The 13,298-nt window shown below is 48.2% G+C and overlaps 1 long non-coding RNA gene across 1 annotated transcript; it reads left to right on the top strand.

The window, feature by feature from the left end:
• Positions 1-6: 6 nt before the first annotated feature.
• Positions 7-3,804, top strand: LOC122480936. The gene is made up of 3 exons (XR_006296708.1): positions 7-294; positions 520-571; positions 3,044-3,804. It is a non-coding gene; the product is annotated as an uncharacterized LOC122480936 (long non-coding RNA).
• Positions 3,805-13,298: the final 9,494 nt, after the last annotated feature.

The following is a 13,298-nucleotide window of genomic DNA, read 5'->3' as shown; positions in this document are numbered from 1 at the left end:
CACTGGCGGCCGGTGCCTCCGGCGGAGCCTATCCCCGCCCGCTCGAGGCGGCTGGGGCACAACCAGACTCGGCTTCCTCGTGGTCCGGTCCGTGTCTGTCTCGGCACCGCGTCACTCTTCTCTGTCGCCAGCCCGAGCACTGCCCCTGGCACACTCAGCTCCCGTACCCATCCGTTGAGTTGCCGCCAGGCCCTGGACTGACACCTCTCAAAGCCACAGCCCCGCCTCAGACCGCTCTCTGAACTTAGATTTGTACATCCATCGGCCTTCTCAGCATCTCCATTGAGAAGTCTGGTAGACATCTCACATCTTTCATGCCACCTGGGTGTTGCTCCTGTCCCCGGCGCTATGCACCACCGTCTCGCGGCCGGGGGGGGGCGGGGAGTCAAGGGACCGACTTTGCCACCTTCCCTTCTTTTAGGTCTCTGCTCAAATATCGCCTTTCCAAAGGGGCCGTTCCTGACTTTTTTTTAATTTTAATTCCAGTGTAGTTAACATACAGTGTTGTATTGTTTTCAGGTGTACAATAAAGCAGTTCGACCATTGTATACATTACTCAGTGCTCATCATGGTAAGTGTACTCTTTAATACCCATCACCTCTTTCACCCTGATCTATTATTATTATTATCTAAGATACTTCCATCATCCTCTGGGTTCCCCCAACTTTCCCACCACTCTCTGTTTCCTTGTTCTGCTTTATTTTTCTTCGTGACACCACTACCTGAGATTGTGTTTATTGTCTGTCTCCCCCATTCTATGAGGACAGGGACCTGTTCTGTCTAGTTCTCTTCTGTATTCCTAATGAGAAAAAAAACAGATCTGACCCATAGTAAGTGCTCAGTGTTTATTGAGTAAATGAGTTCCTGCGAGTCTTAGCCATAACTCCAAGTTTAAATATTTCTGGAACCTAATCTTATTTATAATTCCAAAACTAAAGATATTCTGCGTCCAACGCCAACTTTTTCTTTTGTCCTTATATCATCATTCTGATCATTATCTCTCACCCCATGCTCACACACAGGCAGGTGCACACAGAATGATGATCCAGATTCCAAATGATGTAGGAGGGGCTTTGGCACTGTAATCCCATCTGTAAGAGGTCTCAAGGATGCGTTTTGGTTAGAAATTTAAAAAACATTGAGAAATGTCAACTGTCCATGTGAAAGAAGGGGTTCTGTTGGGAGTGGGCACTGAAGTTTCCAGGCTTCCTCTTAGTAACCCCACCTTTTTCATCCATCTAGCCCCCAAATCCCAAACCTGGGAGTTATTCTTTTTAAAAAAAAATTTTTTTTAACATTTATTTATTTTTGAGACAGAGACAGAGCATGAATGGGGGGAGGGTCAGAGAGAGGGGGAGACACAGAATCAGAAGCAGGCTCCAGGTTCTGAGCTGTCAGCCCAGAGCCCAATGCGGGGCTCAAACTTGTGGACCGCGAGATCACGACCTGAGCCGAAGCCAGATGCTTAAACGACTGAGCCACCCAGGTGCCCCACTGGGGCACTCTACCATCTACCATCACTCTCCCTTTTCTTACAGTTTACCTGAGGGCAGGTAATTTTGCCTCTATGTACCTCATTCATTCCTCTGTCCAGTCTCCATAGCATTTGTCCTACTTTAAGCCCCTTTGTCAGCCTAGCTATTGAAACAACCTTCTGAATAGTCCCCTGTCCCTTTTCTTCTCTCTCCCAGCCACTCACTCCACAGGTACTGGAGTAATCATTCTTAAGTGTGTACCATAGGTTGTTTGGGTCCAGCTTCAGATCCTGTTCCTTTTTTTTATTATTATTATTTTTATTTACTTTTTTTTTTAGAGAGAGAAAGAGAGCATTTGAACATGAGCAGGGGAGGGGCAGAGAGCGAGGGAGACAGAATCTGAGGCAGTCTCCAGGCTCTGAGCTGTCAGCACAGAGCTTGACTGGGGGCTCAAATTTGTGAACCTCGAGATCATGACCTGAGCCGTAGTCGGATGCTTAACCGACTGAGCCACCCAGGTGCCCCTAGATCCTTTTAACAACCTTTTTTATTTCCCATGCCAGACTCCCACTTCACACTATAATAACTCCAGTCTACCTCTTACCCGGTTCTATTTACTTGTTTAGGTGTCTGTCCCTTACACCAAAAAAAAAAAAAAAAAAAAAAAAAAACTATAAGCTTCTCAAGGATGGGAATTTTTTCACTCCAGGCTCTCCAGCCCAGCACCAGGCCCTTGGTGGGCCTAATAAACACTGAATCTTGCTCAAAAGTCTTTGCTGGGTCTCCATTGCGCATAGCAGTAATTCTATAGAACTCACACCAATCGATGAAGAAGCCAGCTCTCATCCCAAAAGAAACAAAAAGACTGCTTTTCCAGAAAAGAACACGTCCAGTTTTATAGACATTCTGTGATCGTGTTTCTTGTTTATGATGTTTTACGGACACAAATATTGCAGTAAGGTTACTAGGAATAAATTGTATTGCTACAGCTAAAAACACAAATCAATACATAAAATATTTTCCTCAGTAATGGAAAAGTTAGATAAAGTTGTTGGCTGTAACTTTTAGTGCTGTAAAGATAAAACACAGAGGTAAGGCACCATTTAATAACTAGGTAAGGTATGAGAGTAACATACACAGCAATGAGTCAGACTGTGTGTGCTTCCCGGCCTCCCCTCAGGAAAAATCTCAATGGGACCTCAGCCTTTTTTTATTCTATTCTGTCTACCTGGAAAGCCTTACTTCACCTAATGTACCTGGGAGCTAGAGAAGGGAAGGATTCCTGTGCACTGAAAAGCAAGTAAAACTTAGACTCAGGATGGACGTGGATGTTCAAGTGGTCCCATACAATCATTCCACAGTGGAGGTTTTTGCACCGGTGTAGAGGAAAACAATGTAAATAAAAGCATAGACATTAAGGTGGCCCATGGTGGGTGTAAGGAGAATGTGGAAAGAAGGAACAGAACTACCATTTTTACAGCTACTTTTTCTCATTTGATCTCAAAGCAACAAAGGGTAGGCAATGTTATTTGCATTCAATCTGAAGCTTCTCTTTATTCTTTCAACAGATATCTTCTGAACACCCTATATGGACACAGCCGTTGCCCTCAAGGAGAAGGATACCTGCAAACAGGTGGCCCCGATCAAGGAGGAAATACGCAAGTAGCACAAGTTGGTATAAAATCATATGCAATACTGACATTTTCAGGGCCTTAGTTAAAATGTGGCTGTCATGTGGGAGAGAGTGGGAACTACTGAGAAATTAAGGAAAACAGCTTTTGGTATTCAGAGAGCAGTAGCTTTCTTCTCTATGCCCTTCTCATCTCCACCCAAAATCAAAATGGTTTAAAGCATGCATTGAACAATGAGAAAAACACCATGTGCAGATCATTCCTTACCTACCCTGGAGTCTAGTACATCTGCCAAAACAGCAGCGCCAGGAGGCCAAGCCCAAGTCCTGTGAAGCACTGGGGGCTCATTTTCTGAGCTGATCCTGAAGGATAGATAAGGAGTTTCATCAGGCAGTGGGGGTGGAAGGAGTAGAGCTCACCAAGCAGGCAAGTTAGAGAGATATTCTGGGCAAAGCGAACAGTTTGTGCAAAGGCGTGGAAGCATGAGAAACCATAATAGTTTAGGGAAGCCACGAGCTTTAGTGTGAACGGAGGCAAGTATGGCAGCAATTACCAGGAAATGAGGCTGCAGAGATATATTGGTCCCATGTTATGAAGGACCTTGTCTGCTACCATAAGGAATAGAAAATGACTGTGCTGTGCTCTCCCAATGCGGGGTACTGTTACATAAAATAAAGAGAGATACAGTTGGAAATGTGGATGGGGCTCGATTAATGGCAAAGCCGAGGAGTCTGGGTTTTAACTGGCTGACCGTGGAGCATCATCCAGATCTGGGATCTAACCTGAGGCGGGGAACTTCAGGACGCCCTTCACACGCTTGTGTCTTACACCTGCTAGCTCCCGGGTGTTTTCAGTGTTGGTACACTGCTTCCCGAGTACCAGGGCTTACCTGTGTGGTGTTTACCCCACAAACTGATGAAGCAAGTGTTTCCTAGTTCTTGCTCACAGACAAGGGGGGGCCTTCCCTCCGGCATTCTTCAGTTCATCTGCTCAGTGGACTAGCGCCATCGATACACTTAGGTTATATAAAGTTTATCAAGTAACAATATGTGGCCACCTGGACAGAATTTGTTTCATGACCTTCTCATTCCTAAGTGGCTACCTCCCAAAACAGAGGATAACTATTTTTACATGCGCCCCTTGGCCCACGGGGTGACCTTATATCTTCAGTACCTTTTCAGACAGGAATTAGGAGGTGGGGAAGCCGCCGCAAAGGCCCAGCCCACGCCCTCTGCACAGCCACCTCCCGCCATGGACATTGGCCTGGCAGGCTTTCGGAAAAGAACCCCAGGTCTTCCTCCCTGTCTCCAGACCAGGCTCTCCTCTGCCCAAGGCCCACATTGATTAATTGCCCCTTTTAATAGCACGGCCTCAGTCTTTAGGGAGGAAGGCATCACATTTGCTCTTCCCCTTGTAAGAACGGGGCCCAATTCATTCTTGTCCAGGCAGCATAATAAATAACCTGCCCCCGTTGGCAGGGAGTTTATTAGAGACTGATGGGACATTTAACAATAACTGGGGGCCTGTGATTTATTAGGTAGGGAGGTTCATGGCGTCTCCAAAGACTGGGAATGTGGAATTTAATTGATAAAGCGACTGTCAGCAGCAATGAGATGCACTCAATAGAATATGCATTTGAGGGATTCTCTTTGGAGCTGTCAGGAAGGGTTTCTGCTAATCATATTCAGCTTCCGCGGATGGTGGCGTCTGCCGGATATCTGGGTGAGAGACAAATGGCAGGGAGGGGACTCGGAGAGGGGCCCGGGGAGGGATGCACCTGTCAGTTGCCCAGCCCGATGGAAGAATGTGACACAAATGAGCAAAAGGAAACAGGATTCCCATCACCCTGAGTGAGGACTCTTCAACAGGCCTTCATCTCTCTCCTGTGAGCCGCTCAAGAGAGCAAGAGGCGCCCGAGCACCCACTTCCTGGAAAAGGAGGGAAATGAAAGAGTTAAATGGCAAGAAGAGAGATCTGTTCCGGAATCTCCCTAAGCCCTGAGGCTTCTGCACCAGAGACCCCCTGCCTTGCTGTCCGGCTCCAGACGCTCACACACACAACACACACACTGCCGAGCGCCACAGTTCGTTACCCACCTGCCCCCCATACGGCAGTTTCCACATAGCCTCCCTCGAACCCCTGGTTCAGGGGGCAGCTCCTCCTGTCACAGCCGCTTTTGTGCCAAGAACAGAGCCACAGAAACTCTGATGGAGTCTCACCTTTGTTTGTTGTTGCTGTTTCCCAGCTCTGGAGACCCCAGAATCCAGGCTGAGAACCTGGAAATAAATGGTTGCGGGCTGGCGCGTACAGAGCATTAGCGCACCCCTCCACCCTGTTTCCGAGACCCGGTGTATCTCCGAGGGCCATCGATAATGGCGCTGGGACTAGCACAGCTCTGTCCTCAGGCAGTCCTGAGCCTTTCCAAGGCAGCTCTGCTCGAATTTTCTATCCCTCCATCCCTCGGGCTGTTGCTCAGCCTTCAACCAGGCCATGTAAGGCATGAGAGGGGCTTTCTCAGGCCAGTCTGCTTCCCTCCTTTGATCCTCATGCATCTATTCTTAGGTCCCAGGAGACCGGTCTGCCTCCTTGTTCCCTTCAGGGAGAGAAAGGGAGGGGGAAGCAATAGCCAGGGAAGAAGAAGTAATTGTCACTGTCTAATCTGAGCCTCGGTGGTGACACTGAGGGACCTCTGAGCAGAATGGATACAGCAACTGGTTTGATTAAATCAAGCCTCTCCCACAACCTTGTTAAATTAAACTGACAGGCCGAGAGCAGACGCGGGAGGGCAGAGGGATCATCGCCTCGGGTGGGGGCAGAGGAGGCCCAGAGCCGAGGTTGGTAAGAAGATCAGATGGTAGCAGAGCGGCAGCCTGCCCTTTCCCTTATTTGCTGACTACAGATACGGGCTGAGATTTATGGATGTGAGATGCTTAAGTACCTGTCTGAGCACAGGCTGTGAAACCAACGCTGAGGCAGACGGCTGCCTCCCCGTGGGCTCTGCAAATTCCCTTGGCAGTCGGGCCTCACATTTGCAGCCGTGCTCTTGACATTTCAAAGGGCCTCTAAATATCTTGCTTTTACAGCAGGCAGGGAGCAGAGGAGTTGTTTGCCCCACTTTACAGTTAGAGCAACTGAGGCACAGAGAGATTACAGGGCCAACCGGAGCCACGCAGAGACAGGCCAGCAGAGCCAGTCCAAGACCCCAGGTCTTCTGCCCGCCGCTTCTGGCCCACATCGCCTCCAACGTCCTGCCATATGGCAGAATTTCCCAGGGCTTAGTCCCTGGGCTGCCATCTCTTCTCCCACCCACCAAAGAAACGTAAGCCACACAGCTTGCTTTGTGGGCTGTCAGGAAAATGCCAACTCCCGACTGGCTTAGGGCAGCCCACCTGCAGAGCACACAGCTAGCTTCCAAAGGCCATGAGGCCATTCTGTCGCACTCATGTCACGCGCCCCCCTGCCCAAGCCCTTGTGAGCCATTTCCACTGCACCTAATTACAAGTCAGGGGAGAGGGGGTACGAGAGAGAGATTGTTAGCCACAACAGCAACAGCAATAGTAGAAGGATAACACCGATACCCCTGCTGGCTTCCTCACCTGTCACCCAGTTCCTCACCTGCCAAAGCTAATTTTCCACTCACCAGTGGGTGAGAGCTCATTTCGGAGCGGCTGAGCCACACGCACCCTCACATACATACACGGGTTCACGGTGCCATCGTGAACAGAGTACTGCCTCCCCCAGGATGCCCTTGTTCTCACTTCGGATGCGCTCCAATGATTTGTTCATTGACCCCTCCAGCCCTCCCCAGTCTCTGTCTCCGTAGCGAGGACACTAGGATGGGGATACTACTAAAGGTGGTGCACAATGATTGCCAGAGCACACTGTCGGACCTGCCTCCTCCAGAGGCACGCTCATCACAACCCAGTGTCTGATCAAATCCCGCAACGGGGGGGGGGGGGGGGGGGGAGGGACGGGGACAGGAGAACGGGGAGAGGGGCAGACTTTGAACCACGATGAAGGACGCAGTCTCCATGAGAGCCCGTACGAGATGGTAACATTTGCTTGAGAGGGACAAAACCACTGTAAGCATCACCCACCAGGGGGGGAGTGCGTATGTGCCACAGCAGATATTGTATCACCGTGCTCTTTCTCTGTGGTTACCGCATGATTTTGATCACCACTCTTGACCCGAGAAAGATAGGAAACAGCAGACAGGCAGATAGGTCGAAGATACTTAGACAAATATCACCAGCCTCTTAAATTCCTCTTTGGTGTTGTCATTGGCCACACCCAAACCCGACATCTCCAATCTACCTGAACTCCTCTTAGGCAAGGAGTTGGACTCCTCTAGAAACACCTGCCAAAGTGAGGCGGAGGGAAAGTCCGTCTTGCCTGGCAGGTGGGGAGGAAAGACCACCGGGCCTGGGTTCCCATGCCGGCTCTGCCTCTGGCCACCTGGGTGATGTACAGCAAATCATTTCACATTTCTGGGCTTCACTTTCCTGACCTGTAAATAATATGCTTGGGTAGGAAATGCAGACTTTTGTTAGAGTTTTAAAATTTTAAAGATCACCAAGGAGAAAACTGAGACCCAGAGAGGTTGAATTACTTGTCTGAGGCTCCACGGTGAGGCAGCCGACTGACTGAGAGGGTGTGGGTCCTGGAGCGAAAGCCAGAGCTTTGTGTGACCAGAGGGGAGTTCTGGCTCCCTAGCTCCCTTCTTCCTCATCTGCAGAATGGAGGCAATAGGAGCCCCTGCCTCTGAGGGTTTGGGACGAATAGATGAGCGCCTGATACAGGGAAAGCCTTCAATAAATGTTAGCAAGCACTATTTTTAGTGACAGACCAGAGGTTCAGACCCACATATCTTGACTTCTGGTCTCTCCATGAGGTCACAATCCCCTGATTATCTATAAGGTCCTCCTCAGCTCCCAAATTCTATGATTCCAAGTCAGATAGATTAAAATGCAAGTTACTTCCAAAACCCTCCAGGCAGAGACACAAAAGACCATTTAGGGGATTCATTATTCACTCTCCATTGCCTCAGTCACTTTCTATGGATGATGATTCATGGGGAATAATCAGAGCAAAGAAAACCTGTCCAAAGGCAGGGAGAGGGAGGGCAGTAGAAACCAAAACTCCTTTGCATGTGGAGTGCCTATTCTTTAAAAGGTATCTTCATTTGTGAAGTGATGGCAGTGTCTCTTGGCCTCATTGCCATTCCACTCTGGAACTTGAGGCTTTCTCTTGGTATAGATGGCTGCCACCGGGAGCCACTGCCCACCCTGCCTCCACCCCCCCGCCCAGAACCCTGGGGAGAGGGTCCTGCCTCTCTGGTCAAGCAGAAGCCTTCACAGCAGCAGCTGTCACCCTGGCACTGGCTGCCCTAGGGGTCTCTGGCCATACCCCAGGGCTGGCATCTATTCCAGGCTTGGACAGTTCTCCAGTCCCCGCAGAAGACCAGGAGACCCTTGGGAACCAGCCTGGTGGCAGCAAGTATGCAGTAAGCCAAACCTGAGATGTGACCTCTTTTTCTCCTCACCCCATGGCCTCAGGAAAAGAAGCAGGTAGCCTTCTTTCTGTCTCGCCGACAAGTCTCTCCCTGGCAGGCTGCCAACTCCTGGTTTTTGCTCACAGCAACCAGAAGCTGGGGGCGGTGGGGGAGGGGGGGCTGGTAAGTAGTGTGTAACAAAATGAGCTTTTCCTCTGAGTGGGAGGCCACGTAGGTGAGGTTACAGGGAAGCAGGCACAGGGCTGCCAGGAAGCCAGCTGTGGCAGAATGTCCCTGGGAGCGTGCTGAGAACGACTCCCTCTCCCTTTCCATGCAGTTCCCATCTACCGGCATTGGTTTGCACAAATCGCATTAAGTATTTCCCTGTGCTGTGTGTGCCCTGACATTCTTCAGGTGCTCTTTGCAGTTGAAAAATATTTGCTTTTCCAGTAATGTTTGCAAAATGGAAATATTTGCTTCCCAAGTAGCAATGAGACCATTGCTTAGGCACCACAAGCACAAGACCCATAGCTGCAAATAATTCCAAATAAGGCTCAGTAGCAGCCCATATTTGGACTAGTCTGAATAACTAACTGTTCATTGTTTGGACTCGTCTAATTTTGCACTAGTCAGTTCCCTCTGAATTGTTCAGGCGAGATAGCCCATTCATACATGGAGTTTTCCAAAATACTATACTGCTGTTTCTTTCCCCTGTCCCCTCCCCCAACACCTTCCTTCTGTGTTGTAGAAAAAGTTGTAGCCACTGCATGACTGATGGCCTGGCCTTGCAAGGCAGGTGACTTTGTACAAAAGTTAAGGCTGAGAGTGGTGCCTAGTTTGGCACTAGGTGTAAATTCAACCACGGGGTTTGTGGATGGGGGACTAGAACCCTCAGTGGTTCTAGTCATCTTGGTAACCCACCTCAGGCCACACCCCGCATGCTTTCTGCAGAGTAGGTAGTAGAAAGAGGGAACAGGAGAACTTTGTTCCTTCAACATAAAGACCAGTCTCTTTTGGCCTCAGTTGCTCTATAAGTGGGGGGAATGACACTCCATGTTTGAAGACATGAAAGCTAAGGAGCTTTTCCCCCCATGCCTAGAGTCTTTGATTTCTCTAGCCAGTCACAAGATTTTTCAATTAAAATCCAAAGCGAATCTTTCCTTTGGAACCAAGGGACCTCTAGCATATAGGCCACTTGGTCCCTCTGCTGTCTCTCCTGATATCAGGATTGTATGAGGCACAGGAGCCCAGTCCCATCTAAGGTGGACAGAGGAATAAAGCTAGAAGTTAGATTGTTTTAAGAATAACTAGGCCTTGCAATCCCTATCAAAATAACACCAGCATTCTTCACAGAGCTAGACCAAACAATCCTAAAATTTGTATAGAACCAGAAAAGACCCCGAATAGCCAAAGCAATCTTGAAAAAGAAAACCAAAGCAGGAGGCATCACAATCCCGGACCACTTTCTTACACCGTACACGAAAATAAACTCAAAATGGATGAAAGACCTAAACTTAAGACAGGAAGCCATCAAAATCCTAGCTTCAAAATAAATCAAAATAAAAAGCTTCTGCACAGCGAAGGAAATAATCAGCAAAACTGAAAGGCAACCTTCAGAATAAGAGAAGATATTTGCAAATGACATATCAGATAAAAAGTTAGTATCCAAAATCTATAAAGAACTTCTCAAACTCAACACCCAAAAAAACAAATAATCCGGTGAAGAAATGGGCAAAAGACATGAATAGACACTTCTCAAAAGAAGACATCCAGATGGTTGACAGACACATGAAAAAATGCTCAACATCACTCATCATCAGGGAAATACAAATCAAAACCACAATGAGATATCACCTCACGCATGTCAGAATGGCTAACATAAACAACTCAGGCAACAACAGATGTTGGTGAGGATGTGGAAAAAGAGGATCTCTTTTCACTGCTGGTGGGAATGCAAACTGGTTCAGCCACTCTGGAAAATAGTATGGAAGTCCCTCAAAAAATTAAAAATAGAACTACCTTATGACCCAGCAATTGCACTACTAGGCATTTATCCACAGAATACAGGTGTGCTATTTCGAAGGGGCACGTGCACCCCAACGTTTATAGCAGCGCTATCAACAATAGCCAAAGTATGGAAAGAGCCCAAATGTCCATCGATGGATGAATGGATAAAGAAGATGTGGTATATATATATACAATGGAGTATTACTCAGAAATCAAAAAGAATGAAATCTTGTCATTTGCAACTATGTGAATGGAACTAGAAATTAGAGAAAGACAAATATTTGAGAGACAAACTTCACTCATACAAGGAATTCAAGATACCAAACAGATGAACATAAGGGAAGGGAAACAAAAATAATATAAAAACGGGAGGGGGACAAAACATAAAAGACTCAAATATAGAGAACAAACAGTGTTGCTGGAGGAGTTGTGGTAGGTGGGATGGGCTAAATGGGCAAAGGGCATTAAGGAGTCTACTCCTGAAATCATTGGTGCACTATATGCTAACTAACTTGGGTGTAAATTTTTAAAATTAAGTAATTAAAAAAAAGAATAACTAGGCCTCACTCCAGTCCCCTCCTTGCAGTCCCAACATGTTCACACTCAGACACACAGTCTCTTCCCAGCACCTCCAGGCCTGCCTGCCAGGCGAGGTCCTCTGCCTGGAGAGGGACAGTTCCACAGTGATATCTGAACACATTCCAACAGCACATGTTTATCTCTAGGGTCAGCCTTTCCTGTTGATGCTCAGGAGGTGTGGGGGAGCTGCTGGCAGGCACAGAGGGTGGAGGCCTGAGGGCAGTAGGGATATGGACGCCCCTCTTAGGAGGGTGATGTTATGATGAGGTTTCCAGACTGTGTGTGGCCATGCATGTCTTTCCTCGCATCAGTATGAACTCTTCAGCTCTTCTGCTGTCAGTGGAGACGGGCACAGCCTCACCCAGGGATGCATCTTCCAGAGGGCGGGCTAAGACGCGCTGGGTGGGGACCTCCAGGTGGGGGCCATGGGATATGGAGCCAGGAGAACGGCCGTGTTTCCATTGTTTACTGTAGGATGTGAGCTCTGTTGGGACGCAACTGGTTCTGCCTCTCCCTTTGAGCTCAGTTATTGGTGCCAGGACCTCCAGGCTTTGGCAGTGGGACAGACGGGGCCACCCTCCCTGAGTAGGTAGGCAAACCCCAGGAGTCTGACACCCTTAGACACCATTTCCAGGAGTTGCGCCCCCTCCCTCAGGAAAAGTACCCACCACACTTATCCCCACCAGCAGGGGGCAAATGCTGAGCTACCGTTTAGGGGTCCTCTCCCAACCCCTGTCCCCACCCCCGCCCACCTCTGGGTGGCTTTGAGAAAGTATGTTCATAACCAATCTCAGACCTTTGATATGTTCCTTATTTTCAAGTGAGATAATTTCATCTTCCCTCCAGGCTGAGTTTTGAGGGGCAGGAGAGAGGAGGTCGAACTATTTGATTCTTCTTCAGCAAAAATGAATCATGTCCCACATCCCCCATTCTCAGCCTAGGGATATTTACCCATGTTTATATAACTATGGCAACAGGCTTTATTCTCTGCCATTTAAACCCTTAAAAAAAAAAAAAAAAAGAAAGAAAAGAAAAATGGAAAGCAATCCATTTCCCTGTTCCTGCCTCCTGGTCTACCCAGATGACAGAGCTATTCCTGCAGAAGCAAGGTAAGAGACAGAGCCCCACATGTCCTGGTATAATGTCAGCCTTCTCCGAGGGTAAGTTTGCAATGGCCCAACCTCATGAAAGGCCTTACGAGTTTAACAGTCACTTTCTACCAAAATCCTATGGGAACCACACAGTAATAGCACCTCTGACTTGTCTGGGACCTCTCTTTTCAGCACCACGCTGAGATTAGGGGCATCGATTTTCTTTTTCTTGCCATCTCCTTGACCTTAAAAGGGGATGGATTTCGTAATGTATATAACTGTCGTGTCACTACGTCAACCACCTGAAACTAACATATGTCAACTATCTTTCAATTAACAATATTTTTTTTTTAAAGTGGATGGAATGCCAGCTGGCTTTGCTAACAATATATTCTTCATCTCTGAGATGGATTCCTCTTGTCCTGACTACTTCACAGATTGTTGTCAAAATAGAGTTTTGTAAGGAGTGTAAAAGTGTTAATTAGACTCACATAGGTTTAACTAGAAGCAAGAGAAACTGAGGCCAGGAACAGGGAAGCATCTGTGTGAGGACAACTGTGCTGTCAGAGGCCTAGGACACCCAACCACCCAGTCTAAACTTGTTACCAGATCAGCCTGCACCTCTTGGAGTTTGAACTACAGCCACCCTCTTACCTTCCAAGAGGACCCCAGTCCAAGTGCTCTCAGGGATGGCAAAACCCAGGCTTAAACTTGCCTCTAAAGACTATGGGAACCACAGACTCACAAACGTTTACTCTGCCTCCTGCAGCAGTCACTGTGCTGGGTGCTAGAGATCTCAGAGTGAGCAAGGCCCGCAGGGCTGGGGAACTCTTCTGTGGTGGTTCTCCCACGTAAGACTATGTGTGGATTATGTTAGCGGCCAGGTCCCCCTTTCTATCCCCAACCAAAAAGACTCAACTCCAGAATGGTTCAGCAGGTCTGGGGACCGCAGCTCCGTCCTTGGGGGTGGCTCCCACTGTGAACATGCTTTGGGTACCACGGGAGTGTCCCCTTGGGAATCTCT

Source organism: Prionailurus bengalensis, chromosome C1 (genome assembly GCF_016509475.1).
Source record: "Prionailurus bengalensis isolate Pbe53 chromosome C1, Fcat_Pben_1.1_paternal_pri, whole genome shotgun sequence".
NCBI classification, from domain to species: domain Eukaryota; kingdom Metazoa; phylum Chordata; class Mammalia; order Carnivora; family Felidae; genus Prionailurus; species Prionailurus bengalensis.
This window is presented reverse-complemented; position numbering and strand designations above follow the sequence as displayed.